The following is a 16,783-nucleotide window of genomic DNA, read 5'->3' as shown; positions in this document are numbered from 1 at the left end:
TCTAGAGGGGGGGTGATTAGACTACTTGACCAAATAAAAATCTAGTCTTTTTCCAATTTTAGTTCTTGGCAGATTTTAGCAACTTAGCACAAGTCAAGCAATCAATCTACACATGCAATTCTAAGAGTATAACAGCGGAATGTAAAACAATTGCATATGAAGGTAAACGGGAGGAGTTTGAGGAGGCAAACGCAATTGGAGACAATGAGATTTTTGAGCCATGGTTCCGATAGGTGGTGCTATCGTAGATTCACGTTGATGGAGACTTCAACCCACGAAGGCTCCCAAGTGACACCTAGCCAATCTAGGAGACACCACTCTCCAAGAAGTAACAAATGGTGTGTTGATGATGAACTCCTTGCTCTTGTGCTTCAAATGATAGTCTCCCCAACACTCAACTCTCTCTCTCACAGGATTTGGATTTGGTGGAAAGAAGATTTGAGTGGAAAACAACTTGGGGAAGGCTAGAGATCAAGATTCATATGGTAGGAATGAAATATCTTGATCTCAACACAAGTGTAGGTGGTTCTCTCTTAGAAAATGTAAGTTGGAAGTGTAGGCATGTTCTGATGGCTCTCTCCATGAATGAAGAGTGGGTGGAGGGGTATATATAGCCTCCACACAAAATCTAACCGTTACACACAACTTACCAAACTCGGTGGGACCGAATCGTGGAACTCGGTCGGACCGATTTAGCAAATAATGTGACCGTTAGGATTTTCGGTGGGACTGACATGTCAACTCGGTGGGACTCATATGGTTAGGATTAGGGCATAACGTAATCTCGGTGAGACCGATTACACAAACTCGGTGGGACTGATTTTGGTAATAAGCTAACCAGAAAGTTGGTCAGGCAAACTTGGTGGGACCGATTCGCTCATCTCGGTGAGACCGAAACGTTACGAAAGGGAAACAGAGAGTTTGTATTGCAGTCTCGATGGGACCGATCGCTCATCTCGGTTGGACCGAAACGTTACGAAGGGAAATAAAGAGATTACAATCCCATCTCGGTGAGACCGAGATCCCTATCGGTGAGACCGAAAAGACTAGGGTTTGTGGCCGTGGCTATGACATCTGAACTCGGTGGCGCCGGATTGAAAGAATCGGTGGGGCCGAGTTTGACTTTTGGTTTGGGTCATATGTGGATGTGAGAAAGTAGTTGAGGGCTTTGGAGCATATCACTAAGCATTTTGAGCAAGCAAGCCATTAAGCAACACCTCATCCCTCCTTGATAGTATTCGCTTTTCCTATAGACTCAATGTGATCCTGGATCACTAAAATAAAAAATGTAGAGTCTTGTGCTTTGAGCTTGAGCCAATCCTTTTGTCCTTAGCATTTTGAGGGATCACTTTTCTCATCCATGCCATGCCAATCATTGAGCTTTCCTGAAATATTTATCTTGAAATAGCATTAGCTCAATGAGCTATATGTTGTTGGGAATTACCAAAACCACCTAGGAATAGTTGCACTTTTAGCTTGCCCCCCAAGCCAAGGGGGGCGCCCCCTCTAGGGTTTCTCCAACCCTAGGTGCATGGGCCCTAGGGAGGGTGGCGCCCAACCCATCTAGGCGCTGGTTCCCCTCCATATTCAGCCCATAGGGCCCTCCGGGGCAGGTGGACCCTCCCAGTGGACCCCCGAAACCCTTTCGGTGGTCCCGGTACAATACCGATAAACCCCCGAACACTTCCGGTGACCGAATAAGGACTTCCCATATATAAATCTTTGTCTCCAGGACATTCCGGAACTCCTCTTGACGTCCGGAATCTCATCCGGGACCCCGAACAACATTCGGTAACTGCATACTAATTCCCATAACAACTCTAGCGTCACTGAACCTTAAGTGTGTAGACCCTACGGGTTCGGGAATCATGCAGACATGACCGAGACAGCTCTCCGGCCAATAACCAACAGCAGGATCTGGATACCCATGTTGGCTCCCACATGTTCCACGATGATCTCATCGGAGGAACCACGATGTCGGGGATTCAATCAATCCCGTATACAATTCCCTTTGTTAATCGGTATGTTACTTGTCCGAGATTCGATCGTCGGTATCCCAATACCTCGTTCAATCTCGTTACCGGCAAGCCACTTTACTCGTTCCGTAATGCATGATCCCGTGACTAACTACTTAGTCACATTGAGCTCATTATGATGATGCATTACCGAGTGGGCCCAGAGATACCTCTCCGTCATACGGAGTGATAAATCCCAGTCTCGATTCGTGCCAACCCAACAGACACTTTCAGAGATACCTGTGGTGTACCTTTATAGCCACCCAGTTATGTTGTGACGTTTGGTACATCCAGAGCATTCCTATGGTATCCGGGAGTTGCAAAATCTCATGGTCTAAGGAAATGATACTTGACATTAGAAAAGCTTTTAGCAAACGAACTACACGATCTTGTGCTATGCTTAGGATTGGGTCTTGTCAATCACATAATTCTCCTAATGACGTGATCCCGTTATCAATGACATCTAATGTCCATGGTCAGGAAACCATGACCATCTATTGATCAACGAGCTAGTCAACTAGAGGCTCACCAGGGACAGGTTGCGGTCTATGTATTCACACATGCATTACAATTTCCGATTAATAAAATTATAGCATGAACAGTAGACAATTATCGTGAACAAGGAAATATAATAATAACCATTTTATTATTGCCTCTAGGGCATATTTCCAACAGTCTCCCACTTGCACCTAGAGTCAATAATCTAGTTACATTGTGATGAATTGAACACCCATAGAGTTCTGGTGTTGATCATGTTTTGCTCGTGGAAGAGGTTTAGTCAATGGATCTGCGACATTCAGATATGTATGTACTTTACAAATATCTATGTCTCCGTCTTGAACATTTTCATGAATGGAGTTGAAGCGACGCTTGATATTCCTGGTCTTCTTGTGAAACCTGGGCTCCTTGGCAAGGGCAATAGCTCAAGTGTTGTCACAGAAGAGAGTCATCGGGCCCGGCGCATTGGGAATAACTCATAGGTCGTTAATGGACTCCTTCATCCAAATTGCTTCATGTGTTGCCTCCGAGGCTGCCATGTACTCTGCTTCACACGTAGATCCTGCCATGACGCTTTGCTTGCAACTACACCAGCTTACTGCCCCACCATTCAAAATATACACATATCCGGTTTGTGACTTGGAGTCATCCTGATCTGTGTCGAAGCTAGCATCGACGTAACCCTTTACGACGAGCTCTTCGTCACCTCCATAAACGAGAAACATATCCTTAGTCCTTTTCAGGTACTTCAGGATATTCTTGACGGTTATCCAGTGTTCCATGCCAGGATTACTTTGGTACCTCCCTACCAAACTTATGGCAAGGTTTACATCAGGTCTGGTACACAGCATGGCATACATAATAGACCCTATGGCTGAGGCATAGGGGATGGCACTCATCTTTTCTCTATCTTCTGCCGGGGTCAGGCATTGAGATATGCTCAATTTCACACCTTGCAAAATAGGCAAGAACCCCTTCTTGGACTGATCCATATTGAACTTCTTCAATATCTTATCAAGGTATGTGCTTTGTGAAAGACCGATGAGGCGTCTTGATCTATCTCTATAGATCTTGATGCCTAATATGTAAGCAGCTTCTCCATGGTCCTTCATTGAAAAACACTTATTCAGGTAGGCCTTTATGCTATCCAAAACTTCTATATAATTTCCCATCAATAGTATGTCATCCACATATAATATGAGAAATGCTACAGAGCTCCCACTCACTTTCTTGTAAACGCAGGCTTCTCCATAAGTCTGCATAAACCCAAACGCTTTGATCATTTCATCAAAACGAATGTTCAAACTCCGAGATGCTTGCACCAGCCCATAGATTGAGCACTGGAGCTTGCACACCTTGTTAGCATTATTAGGATCGACAAAACCTTCCCGCTGCATCAGATACAATTCTTCTTTGAGGAAACCGTTAAGGAACGCTGTTTTGACTTCCATTTGCCATATCTAATAATCATAGAATGCGGCAATTGCTAACAAGATTCGGATGGATTTCAGCTTCACTACAGGTGAGAAGGTCTCATCGTAGTCAACCCCTTGAACTTATCGATAACCCTTAGCGACAAGCCGAGATTTATAGATGGTCACATTACCATCCGCGTCAGTCTTCTTCTTAAAGATCCATTTATTTTCTATGGCTCGCCGATCATCGGGCAAGTCTGTCAAAGTCCATACTTTGTTTTCATACATGGATCCTATCTCGGATTTCATGGCTTCAAGCCATTTGTTGGAATCTGGGCCCGCCATCGCTTCTTCATAGTTCGAAGGTTCACCGTTGTCTAACAACATGATTTCCAGGACAGGGTTGCCATACCATTCTGGTGTGGAACGTGTCCTTGTGGACCTACGGAGTTCAGTAGGAACTTGATCCTAAGTTCCTTGATTATCATCATTAACTTCCTCTCTAGTCGGTGCAGGCACCACAGAAACATCTTCCTGAGATGCGCTACTTTCCAATTCAAGAGGCTGTACTTCATCAAGTTCTACTTTCCCCCCACTTACTTCTTTCGAGGGAAACTCTTTCTCGAGAAAGGATCCGTTCTTGGCAACAAAGATCTTGCCTGCGGATCTGAGGTAGAAGGTATACCCTACGGTTTCCTTAGGGTATCCTATGAAGACGCATTTTTCCGACTTGGGTTCGAGCTTTTCAGGTTGTAGTTTCTTGACATAAGCATCACATCCCCAAAGTTTTAGAAACGACAACTTAGGTTTCTTCCCAAACCATAATTCATACGGTGTTGTCTCAACTGATTTAGATGGTGCCCTATTTAAAGTGAATGTGGTTGTCTCTAAAGCATAACCCCAAAACGATAGCGGTAAATCGGTAAGAGACATCATAGATCGCACCATATCCAATAGAGTGCGATTATGACGTTCGGACACACCATTACACTGAGGTGTTCCAGGCGGCGTGAGTTGTGAAACAATTCCACATTTCCTTAAGTGCGTACCAAATTCGTGACTCAAATATTCTCCTTCACGATCTGATCGTAGGAACTTTATTTTCCTGTCATGTTGATTCTCCACCTCACTCCGAAATTCCTTGAACTTTTCAAAGGTCTCAGACCTGTGTTTCATCAAGTAGACATGCCCATATCTACTTAAGTCATCAGTGAGGGTGAGAACATAACGATAGCCACTGTGAGCCTCAACGCTCATTGGACCGCACACATCAGTATGTATTATTTCCAACAAGTTGGTTGCTCACTCCATTATTCCGGAGAACGGAGTCTTGGTCATCTTGCCCAAGAGGCATGGTTCACACGTGTCAAATGATTCATAATCAAGAGACTCCAGAAGTCCATCTGCATGGAGTTTCTTCATGCGTTTGACACCAATGTGACCAAGGCGGCAGTGCCACAAGTATGTGGGACTATCATTATTAACCTTACATCTTTTGGTATTCACACTCTGAATATGTGTAACATCACATTCGAGATTCAATAAAAATAAACCATTGACCAGCGGGGCATGACCATAAAACATATCTCTCATATAAATAGAACAACCATTATTCTCGGATTTAAATGAGTAGCCATCTCGCATTTAACGAGATCCAGATACAATGTTCATGCTCAAAGCTGGCACTAAATAACAATTATTGAGTTTTAAAACTAATCCCATAGGTAAATGTAGAGGTAGCATGCCGACGGCGATCACATCGACCTTGGAACCATTCCCGACGTGCATCATCACCTCGTCCTTCGCCAGTCTTCGCTTATTCTGCAGCTCCTGTTTTGAGTTACAAATATGAGCAACCGCATCGGTATCAAATACCCAGGAGCTACTACGAGTACTGGTAAGGTACACATCAATAATATGTATATCACATATACCTTTGGTGTTGCCGGCCTTCTTATCCGCTAAGTACATGAGGCAGTTCTGCTTCTAGTGACCATTTCCCTTGCAATAAAAGCATTGAGTCTCGGGCTTGGGTCCATTGGTTGGCTTCTTTATGGCAACTGATTTACCGGGCGCGGCAACTCCCTTGCCATCCTTCTTGAAGTTCTTTTTACCCTTGCTTTTCTTGAAACCAGTGGTCTTATTCACCATCAACACTTGATGTTCCTTTTTGATTTCCAGCTCCGCTGATTCCAGCATTGAATATAACTCAGGAATGGACTTATCCATCCCTTGCATATTGTAGTTCATCACAAAGCTCTTGTAGCTAGGTGGGAGCGACTGGAGGATTTTTTCAATGACTGAGTCATCTAGGAGATTAACTCCCAACTGAGACAAACAGTTGTGTAACCCGGACATAGTGAGTATGTGCTCACTGACAAAACCGTTATCCTCCATCTTACAACTATAGAACTTGTCGGAGACTTCATATCTCTCGACCCGAGCATGAGCTTGGAAAACATTTTCAGCTCTTGGAACATCTCATATGCTCTGTGCTGCTCAAAACGCTTTTGGAGCTCCGGTTCTAAGCTGTAAAGCATGTCGCACTGAACCAGGGAGTAATCATCACTACGCGACTGCCAGGCGTTCATAATGTCTTGAGTTGCTGAAAAAATGGGTGCTTCACCTAGCGGTGCTTCTAGGACATATGCTTTCTTGGCATCTATGAGGATGATCCTCAAGTTCCGGACCCAGTCCGTATAGTTGCTACCATCGTCTTTCAGCTTGGTTTTCTCTAGGCACGCGTTGAAGTTGAGGGCAACATTAGCATGGGCCATTTGATCTACAAGACATATTCCAAAGATATTTTAGACTATGTTCATGATAATTAAGTTCATGTAATCAAATTTTAATGAACTCGCACTCAGATAGACATCCCTCTAGTCATCTAAGTGATACATGATCCGAGTCAACTAGGCCATGTCCGATCATCACATGAGACGGACTAGTCATCATCGGTGAACATCTTCATGTTGATCGTATCTACTATATGACTCATGTTCGACCTTTTGGTCTCTTGTGTTCCGAGGCCATGTCTGTACATGCTAGGCTCGTCAAGTCAACCTAAGTGCTTTGCATGTGTAAATCTGGCTTACACCCGTTGTATGCGAAAGTTAGAATCTATCACACCCGATCACCATGTGGTGCTTCGAAGCAACGAACTTTCACAACGGTGCACAGTTAGGGGGAACACTTTCTTGAAATTTTTAGTGAGGGATCATCTTATTTATGCTACTGTCATTCTAAGAAAATAAGATGTAAACATGACAAACATCACATGCAAATCATAAAGTGACATGATATGGCCATTATCATCTTGCGCCTTTGATCTCCATCTTCGAAGCACGACATGATCACCTTCGTCACCGGCATGACACCATGATCTACATCATCATGATCTCCATCATCGTTTCTCCATGAAGTTGGCTCGCCAACTATTACTTCTATTACTATGGCTAGTGGATAGCAATAAAGTGAAGTAATTACATGGCGTTGTTCAATGACACGCAGGTCATACAATAAATTAAGACGACTCATATGGCTCCTGCCGGTTGTCATACTCATCGACATGCAAGTCGCGATTCCTATTACAAGAATATGATCAATCTCATACATCACCTAGCATACCCTGCAAAAACAAGTTAGACGTCCTCTAGTTGTTGTTGCATGTTTTACATGGCTGCTACGGTTTCTAGCAAAAACGTTTCTTACCTACGCAAAAGCCACAATGGTGATATGCCAATTGCTATTTACCCTTCATAAGGACCCTTTTCATCGAATCCAATCTGACTAAAGTGGGAGAGACTAGCACCCGCTAGCCACCTTATGCAACAAGTGCATGTCAGTTGGTGGAACCTGTCTCACATAAGTGTACGTGTCAGGTCGGTCCGGTCCGCTTCATCCCATAATACCGTCGAAACAAGATAGGACTAGTAACGGTAAGCAAGTTGAACAAACCAACGCCCACAACTACTTGTGTTCTACTCGTGCATAGAATCTACGCATAGACCTAGCTCATGATTCCACTGTTGGGTAACGTAGCAATAATAATTCGAAATTTTCTACACATCACCAAGATCAATCTAGGAGATTCTAGCAACAAGAGAGAGAGAGAGAGGATGAGCATCTTCATACCTTTGAAGATCACTAAGCGGAAGCGTTACTAGAACACGGATGAGGCAGTCGTACTCGCAGCGATTCAAATCGTGGAAGACCCGATCTACGCCGAACGGACGGGGCCTCCGCGTTCAACACACGTACAGTCCGGGGATGTCTCCTCCTTCTTGATCCAGCAAGGGGAGAAGAAAAGTTGAGGGAGAGCTCCAGCAGCACGATGGCATGGTGGTGGAGCTTGCAGTTCTCCGGCAGGGCTTCGCCAAGCACTACTATGGAGGAGGAGGTGTTGGGGGGAGAGGGCTGCGCCAAGGGGAAGGGTATGGCAGCCCTCCCACCCACCCCACTATTTATAGGTGGAGGGGAGAGGGGGTCGTCCCCCTTAGATCTCATCTAGGGGGTGGCCAAAGGAGGGAGGCTTACCCCCAAGCCAAGGGGGGCGCCCCCTCTAGAGTTTCCTCCATCCCTAGGCGCATGGGCCCTAGGGGGATGGCGCCCAGCCCATCTAGGGGCTGGTTCCCCTCCATATTCAGCCCATAGGGCCCTCCGGGGCAGGTGGACCCCCGGAACCCTTTCGGTGGTCCCGGTACTATACCGATAAACCCCCGAACACTTCCGGTGACCGAATAAGGACTTCCCATATATAAATCTTTGTCTCCGGACCATTCCGGAACTCCTCGTGATGTCCGGGATTTCATCCGGGACTCCGAACAACATTCGGTAACTGCATACTAATTTGTTGGAAATATGCCCTAGAGGCAATAATAAAAAGATTATTATTATATTTCCTTGTTTATGATAATTGTCTATTGTTCATGCTATAATTGTATTAACCGGAAACCGTGATACATGTGTGAATACATAGACCACAACATGTCCCTAGTGAGCCTCTAGTTGACCAGCTTGTTGATCAACAGATGGTCATAGTTTCCTGTCTATGGACATTCAATGTCATTGATAACGAGATCACATCATTAGGAGAATTATGTGATGGACAAGGCCCAATACTAAGCATAGCACAAGATCGTGTAGTTTGTCTACTAAAGCTTTTCCAATGTCAAGTATCATTTCCTTAGACCATGAGATTGTGTAACTCCCGGATACTGTAAGAGTGCTTTGGGTGTACCAAACGTCACAACGTAACTGGGTGACCATAAAGGTGCACTGCAGGTATCTCCGAAAGTGTCTGTTGGGTTGGCACGAATCGAGACTGGAATTTGTCACTCCGTATGACGGAGAGGTATATCTGGGCCCACTCGGTAATGCATCATCATAATGAGCTCAATGTGACTAAGTGGTTAGTCACGGGATCATGCATTGTGGAACGAGTAAAGTGACTTGCCGGTAACGAGATTGACCGAGGTATTGGGATACCGATGATCGAATCTCGGGCAAGTAACGTACTGATCGACAAAGGGAATTGTATACGGGATTACCTAAATCCTCGACATTGTGGTTTATCCGATGAGATCATCGTGGAACACGTGGGAGCCAACATGGGTATCCAGATCCCGCTATTGGTTATTGGCCAGAGAGCTGTCTCGGTCATGTTTGCGTGATTCTCGAACCCATAGGGTCTACACACTTAACGTTCGATGATGCTAGGGTTATAAGGAAGATTTGTGTGTGATTACTGAATGTTGTTCGGAGTCCCGGATGAGATCCCAGACTTCACGAGGAGTTCCGGAATGGTCCGGAGGTGAAGATTTATATATGGGAAGTCATCATACAGTCACCGGAAGTTTTCGGGGGTATACCGGTATTGTACCGGGACCTCCGAAGGGGTTCCGGGGGTCCACCGGGAGGGTCCACCTGCCCCGGAGGGCCTTATGGGCTGTGGGTGGAAGGGAACCAGCCCCAAGAGGGCTGGGCGCCACCCCCCTAGGGCCCATGCGCCTAGGGTTGGGGGGAACCCTAAGGGGGGGCGCCTCCCCTTGCTTGGGGGGGCAAGCCCCCCCCCTTGGCCGCCGCCCCCCTCTAAATCCCATCTAGAGGGGCCGGCCCCCCTTCCCTCTTCTCCTATAAATAGAGGGGCGAGGGGAGGGCTGCAGCACCACATCCAAGGCATAGCCCCTCCCCTCCCCAACACCTCTCCTCCTCCGCGCGAGCTTGGCGAAGCCCTGCCGGAGAACTGCCACTCCATCACCACCACATCGTCGTGCTGCTGTTGGAGCCTTCTTCCTCAACCTATCCCTCCTCCTTGCTGGATCAAGGCGCGTGAGACGTCACTGGGCTGCACGTGTGTTGAATGCAGAGGTGCCGTTGTTCGGCGCTAAGATCGGAATCCACCGCGATCTGAATCGCTTCGAGTACGACTCCTTCATTCGCGTTCTTGTAACGCTTCCGTCTCGCGATCTTCAAGGGTATGAAGATGCACTCCCCTCTCTCTCATTGCTAGTTACTCCATAGATTGATCTTGGTGATGCGTAGAAATTTTTAAATTTCTGCAACGATTCCCAACAGTGGCATCATGAGCTAGGTCTATGCATAGTTTCTATGCACGAGTAGAACACAAGTTTGTTGTGGGCATCGATTTTGTCAATTTACTTGCCACTAATAGTCTTATCTTGTTTCGGCAGCATCGTGGGATGAAGCGGCCCGGACCGACCTTACACGTACGCTTACTTGAGACAGGTTCCACCGACTGACATGCACTAGTTGCATAAGGTGGCTAGCGGGTGTTTGTCTCTCTCACTTTAGTCGGATCGGATTCGATGAAAATGATCCTTATGAAGGGTAAATAGCAATTGGCATATCACGTTGTGGTTTTGGCGTAGGTAAGAAACGTTCTTGCTAGAAACCTATAACAAGCACGTAAAAACTTGCAACAACAATTAGAGGACGTCTAACTTGTTTTTGCAACATATGCCGTGTGATGTGATATGGCCAAAAAGGATGTGATGAATGAAATATACGTGATGTATGAGATTGATCATACTCTTATAATAGGAATCACGACTTGCATGTCGATGAGTATGACAACCGGCAGGAGCCATAGGAGTTGTCTTTATTTATTGTATGACCTGCGTGTCACTGAATAATGCCATGTAATTACTTTACTTCATTGCTAAACCGTTAGCCATAGTAGTAGAAGTAATAGTTGGCGAGACAACTTCATGGAGATACGATGATGGAGATCATGATGATGGAGATCATGGTGTCATGCCGGTGACGATGGTGATCATGGCGCCCCGAAGATGGAGATCAAAAGGAGCAAAATGATATTGGCCATATCATGTCACTATTTGATTGCATGTGGTGTGTATCATGTTTTTTGCATCTTATTTGCTTAGAACGACGGTAGTAAATAAGATGATCCCTCATAATAATTTCAAGAAAGTGTTTCCCCTAATTGTGCGCCGTTGCAAAAGTTCGTTGTTTCGAAGCACCACGTGATGATCGGGTGTGATAGATTCTAAAGTTCACATACAACGGGTGTAAGCCACATTTACACATGCAAAACACTTAGGTTGACTTGACGAGCCTAGCATGTACAGACATGGCCTCGGAACACAAGAGACCGAAAGGTCGAACATGAGTCGTATAGAAGTTACGATCAACATGAAGATGTTCACCGATGATGACTAGTCCGTCTCACGTGATGATCGGACACGGCCTAGTTAACTCGGATCATGTATCACTTAGATGACTAGAGGGATGTCTATCTGAGTGGGAGTTCATTAAATAATTTGATTAGATGAACTTAATTATCATGAACTTAGTCTAAAACTTTTGAAAAATGTCTTGTAGGTCAAATGGCCCTCGCTCATGTCAACCTCAACTTCAACGTGTTCCTAGAGAAAACCAAGCTGAAAGACGATGGTAGCAACTATACGGACTGGGTCCGGAACTTGAGGATCATCCTCATAGCTGCCAAGAAAGCATATTTCCTTGAAGCACCGCTAGGTGAAGCACCCGTCCCGGTGAATCCAGACGTTATGAACGCCTGGCAGTCGCGTGTTGATGATTACTAATAACCCACAAGTGTAGGGGATCGCAACAGCTTTCGAGGGTAGAGTATTCAACCCAAATTTATTGATTCCACACAAGGGGAGCCAAAGAATATTCTTGAGTATTAGCAGTTGAGTTGTCAATTCAACCACACTTGGATAACTTAGTGTCTGCAGCAAAGTATTTAGTAGAAAAGTAGTATGATAGTAATGGTAGCGATATCAAAAGTAATATTTTTGGGTTTTGTAGTCATTGTAACAATAGCAACGGAAAAGTAAATAAGCGAAGCACAAGATGTGAAAAGCTCATAGGCAATGGATCAGTGATGGATAATTATGTCGGATGCGATTCCTCGTGTAATAGCTATAACATAGGGTGACACAGAACTAGCTCCAATTCATCAATGTAATGTAGGCATGTATTCCGAATATAGTCATACGTGCTTAGGGAAAAGAACTTGCATGACATCTTTTGTCCTACCCTCCCATGGCAGCGGGGTCCTAGTGGAAACTAAGGGATATTAAGGCCTCCTTCTAATAAAGAACCGGACCAAAGCATTAACACATAGTGAATACATGAACTCCTCAAACTACGGTCATCACCGAGAAGTGTCCTGATTATTGTCACTTCGGGGTTGTCGGATCAAGAACACACATATATTCATGAAAACATAATAGGTTCAGATCTGAAATCACGGCACTCGGGCCCAAGTGACAAGCATTAAGCATAGCAAAGTCATAGCAACATCAATCTCAGAACATAGTGGATACTAGGGATCAAACCCTAACAAAAATAACTTGATTACATGATAAATCTCATCCAACCCATCACCGTCCAGCAAGCCTATGATGGAATTACTAACGCATGGCGGTGAGCATCATGAAATTGGTGATGGAGGATGGTTGATGATGACGACGGCGACGAATCCCCCTCTCTGGAGCCCCGAACGGACTCCAGATCAGCCCTCCCGAGAGAGATTAGGGCTTGGCGACGGCTCCATATCGTAAAACACGATGAAACTTCCTCTCTGATTTTTTTTCTCCGCGAAACGGAATATATGGAGTTGGAGTTAAGGTCGGCGGAGCTGCAGGGGCCCACGAGACAGGGGGCACGCCCAGAGGGCATGGGCGCGCCCCCACCCTCCTAGACAGGGTGTGGGGCCCCTGGTCTTCATCTTTTGCCAGTATTTTTTATATTTTCTGAAACTTGTCTCCGAGGATTTTCAGGTCATTTCTAGAACTTTTGTTTTCTACACATAAAACAACATCATGGCAGTTCTGCTGAAAACAGCGTTAGTCCGGGTTAGTTTCTTTCAAATCATGCAAGTTAGAGTCCAAAACAAGGGCAAAAGTGTTTGGAAAAGTAGATACGTTGGAGACGTATCAACTCCCCCAAGCTTAAACCTTTGCTTGTCCTCAAGCAATTCAGTTGATAAACTGAAAGTGATAAAGAAAAACTTTTACAAACTCTGTTTGCTCTTGTTGTTGTAAACATGCAAAGCCAGCATTCAGGTTTCAGCAAATATTATGACTAACCATACTCACAATAACACCTGGTCTCACAATTACTCATATCAATGGCATAATCAGCTAGCGAGCCATAATAATAAAACTCGGATGATAACACTTTCTCAAAACAATCATAACATGATATAACGAAATGGTATCTCACTAGCCCTTTCTAAGACCGCAAAACATAAATGTAGAGCACCTTTAAAGATCAAGGACTGACTAAACATTGTAATTCATGGTAAAAGAGATCCAGTCAAGTCATACCCAATATAAACCAATAGTAATACATGCAAATGACAGTGTGCTCTCCAGCGGGTGCTTTTTAATAAGAAGGTGATGACTCAACATAAAAGTCAATAGATAGGCCCTTCGCAGAGGGAAGCAGGGGTTTGTAGAGGTGCCGGAGCTCGATTTTAAAATAGGGATTGTGATGGGGTTATGTACCTAGGGTAGGGTCATGGACCTGATCTAAGTACCTTACCCAAGGACACCCTTAGAAGAAGTCGCCTTCCAGTCGACCAACGAGGGACACACTCGACTGACTTGAAGGACTCGACCACGAAGACTCACGCGACCACCAGAAGGTCAAGAGGCACTCTGCACTGCAACGGCCTGTAATTAAGTAGACTTTATGATAGTAAAGGCACTTTATGTGGGGCGTTACCAGTAACGCCCCAGACTTAACTCACCTTAAACCCTCTCCTACGTGGGCTGGCTGGGGTCCTGGCGCACTCTATATAAGCCACCCCCCTCCACAGGTAGAAGGGTTCGGCACCTTGTAACTCATATACTCATAATCCACTCGACCGCCTCCGGGCTCCGAGACGTAGGGCTGTTACTTCTTCCGAGAAGGGCCTGAACTCGTACATCCCTTGTGTTTACAACCTCTCCATAGCTAGGACCTTGCCTCTCCATACCTACCCCCCACTCTACTGTCAGGCTTAGAACCACGACAGTTGGCGCCCACCGTGGGGCAGGTGTTTTAGCGATTTTTGTGGAGAAGTTGCGATTCTTTCGAGTACTTTCATCATGGTGTCTGCTGGAGTTTTGGTCGGGGGTCAAGAGATCCGTCTCGGCACTCTCACCTTCATCGCCGACGACTCCGCGTGGCTCCATGAGGCTCCACTCGACGTTGATGCGCTCCCCGTCCGCGGTGCGACGCATTTTCGTGCATGTGTCCGCGGCGTTCTGCTGCGGCAACCGTCGACCCAGTATCGGTTGGCTCCTCCATCGTCCACCCTCCCGGTCTCCCACCAGCGCAAGCGATCGGGCCGGTCGAGGCTTCAACGATGGGTGAGGCATGCGGTGGCTCGCCAATCGGCCACCACCCAAGCAGCGGCAATCGAGCCCGACGAATCTCTCTACGGCTTGTTCGATCTGTCGACTGGCTCCGTAGAGACTGCATCCGAGTGCGGTAGCAGTGATCCAGCGGCGGAAATCTTGATGGTCGACGGGCCCCACAGTCCCCCTGGCTTCGCCCGTGATGGTGGAGCAGGTGACGGCGGCGACCCTGCACGAGGCTACGAAGAGTACCAGCCCGAGCCACTCGACTCTCTGCAAAGAGAGGAACTTCGCCGCAGGAACGTGGATCCCCTGCGTACTCCCATCGCAGGAGAAACCCCCGAGGCTCGTGCCTTGGAGGAGGCACGTCTGGCCAATTTGGCCGAACGCACTCGACTGGAGAATCTTCAGCGAGCCCTCGACGAGCGTGCGCGGCAACGAGTTCCCGACACCAGTCGACGTCAACTCTTCCCGCCGACTCAGGTATATCGAACCCCAATCCAGAATTTAGCAGCTGCGACCCGTATAGCAGAGTCCATCCAGCCTTCGCAGTCGGAAGCTGGCAGGGGTTTGCTGCAAATCAGGGATCTACTCCGAGCAGCAGGAGATCAGAATTCAGCCGTGTCTCAGTCGCGCAACAGAATTCACAGTCGATCCGTCACTGCGAATACGGTTCAGTCGGCTCATAGCCCCAGATCGCCTCCGCGGCGTGAAGGGCACGAGAATCGGTGAGATCAATATGGCGACCGACTCGACCGAGATGATAGGCGTCGAGTGCCCAATTCCCCTCCGAGGGGTGGGTCTTACGCTCCTTGGCAGCAAGATGATAGGCGTCAGTACAGTACAGGGCGAAGGGTTCCAGTCGACCCCAGAGAACCAGGCTTCGACGCGCGATCCATTATCGTGCAAGGTTTGGTCGACCGGAACAGAGCCCATCGAGGCGGACTCGACAGAGATGTACCCACAAGCAGTCGAGTGCATGTTTCTGGTCCTGAATGTTTCAGCAGAGCTATCAGAGCCGCAGTTATCCCTCCCAATTTCAGGTTGGCAATAGGAGTCAGCAAGTTCACTGGTGAGTGTAAGCCTGAAACTTGGCTTGAGGACTACCGAGTGGCAGTTCAGATTGGTGGTGGGAGCGACGAGGTGGCCATGAAGCATTTACCCCTCATGCTGGAAGGTTCTGCCAGGGCATGGTTGACTCAATTACCTCCTAGCAGCATTTACACTTGGGAGGATCTGTCCCGAGTGTTCATCAGAACGTTTGAAGGAACTTGCAAGCGACCAGCTGGGTTGACAGAGTTGCAAGTCTGCGTGCAGAAGGCTAATGAGACTCTCAGAGAGTATATTCAGAGGTGGATCACTTTGCACCACACTGTGGAGAATGTGTCTGATCACCAGGCAGTCTGCGCCTTCAAAGATGGCGTCAAGAACAGAGAACTGAGTTTGAAGTTTGGTCGAACCGGTGACATGACCTTGAGTCAGATGATGGAGATTGCTACCAAGTACGCCAACAGCGAAGAAGAAGACCGACTCCGAAGCGGCAAGCACAAGCCGAGTCAGTCGGAAAAAGGAAACACCAGTCGGAAACAGAAGCGGAAGGCTGAACCGGCAGCTCCTGGAGAGGCTCTGGCCGTGACTCAGGGAAAGTTTAAGGGGAAACCAAAAGGATCCTGGAACCCCAAGAAGGTAAAGGATAAAGAAGGGAACGATGTAATGGATATGCCATGTCACATCCACACGAAGAAAGACGAAGAGGGGAATATCATCTACCCAAAGCACACCACTCGCCAATGTCGACTCCTGATCCAGCAGTTTCAGGGAAAACAGTCTAAGGACAAGGAGAAGGAGTCGGACAAGGCTGAAGACAAGGAGGACAGTGAGGAAGGATATCCGCATATCAACTCCACTCTGATGATCTTTGCAGATGTGGAAGCAGGAGTCGACTGAAAGTCATTAACCGAGAGGTGAACATGGTTGCCCCAGCAAAAGCAAATTATCT

This window comes from Triticum aestivum, chromosome 3B (genome assembly GCF_018294505.1).
Source record: "Triticum aestivum cultivar Chinese Spring chromosome 3B, IWGSC CS RefSeq v2.1, whole genome shotgun sequence".
NCBI lineage: Eukaryota > Viridiplantae > Streptophyta > Magnoliopsida > Poales > Poaceae > Triticum > Triticum aestivum.
Note: the sequence above shows the minus strand (reverse complement) of the source record.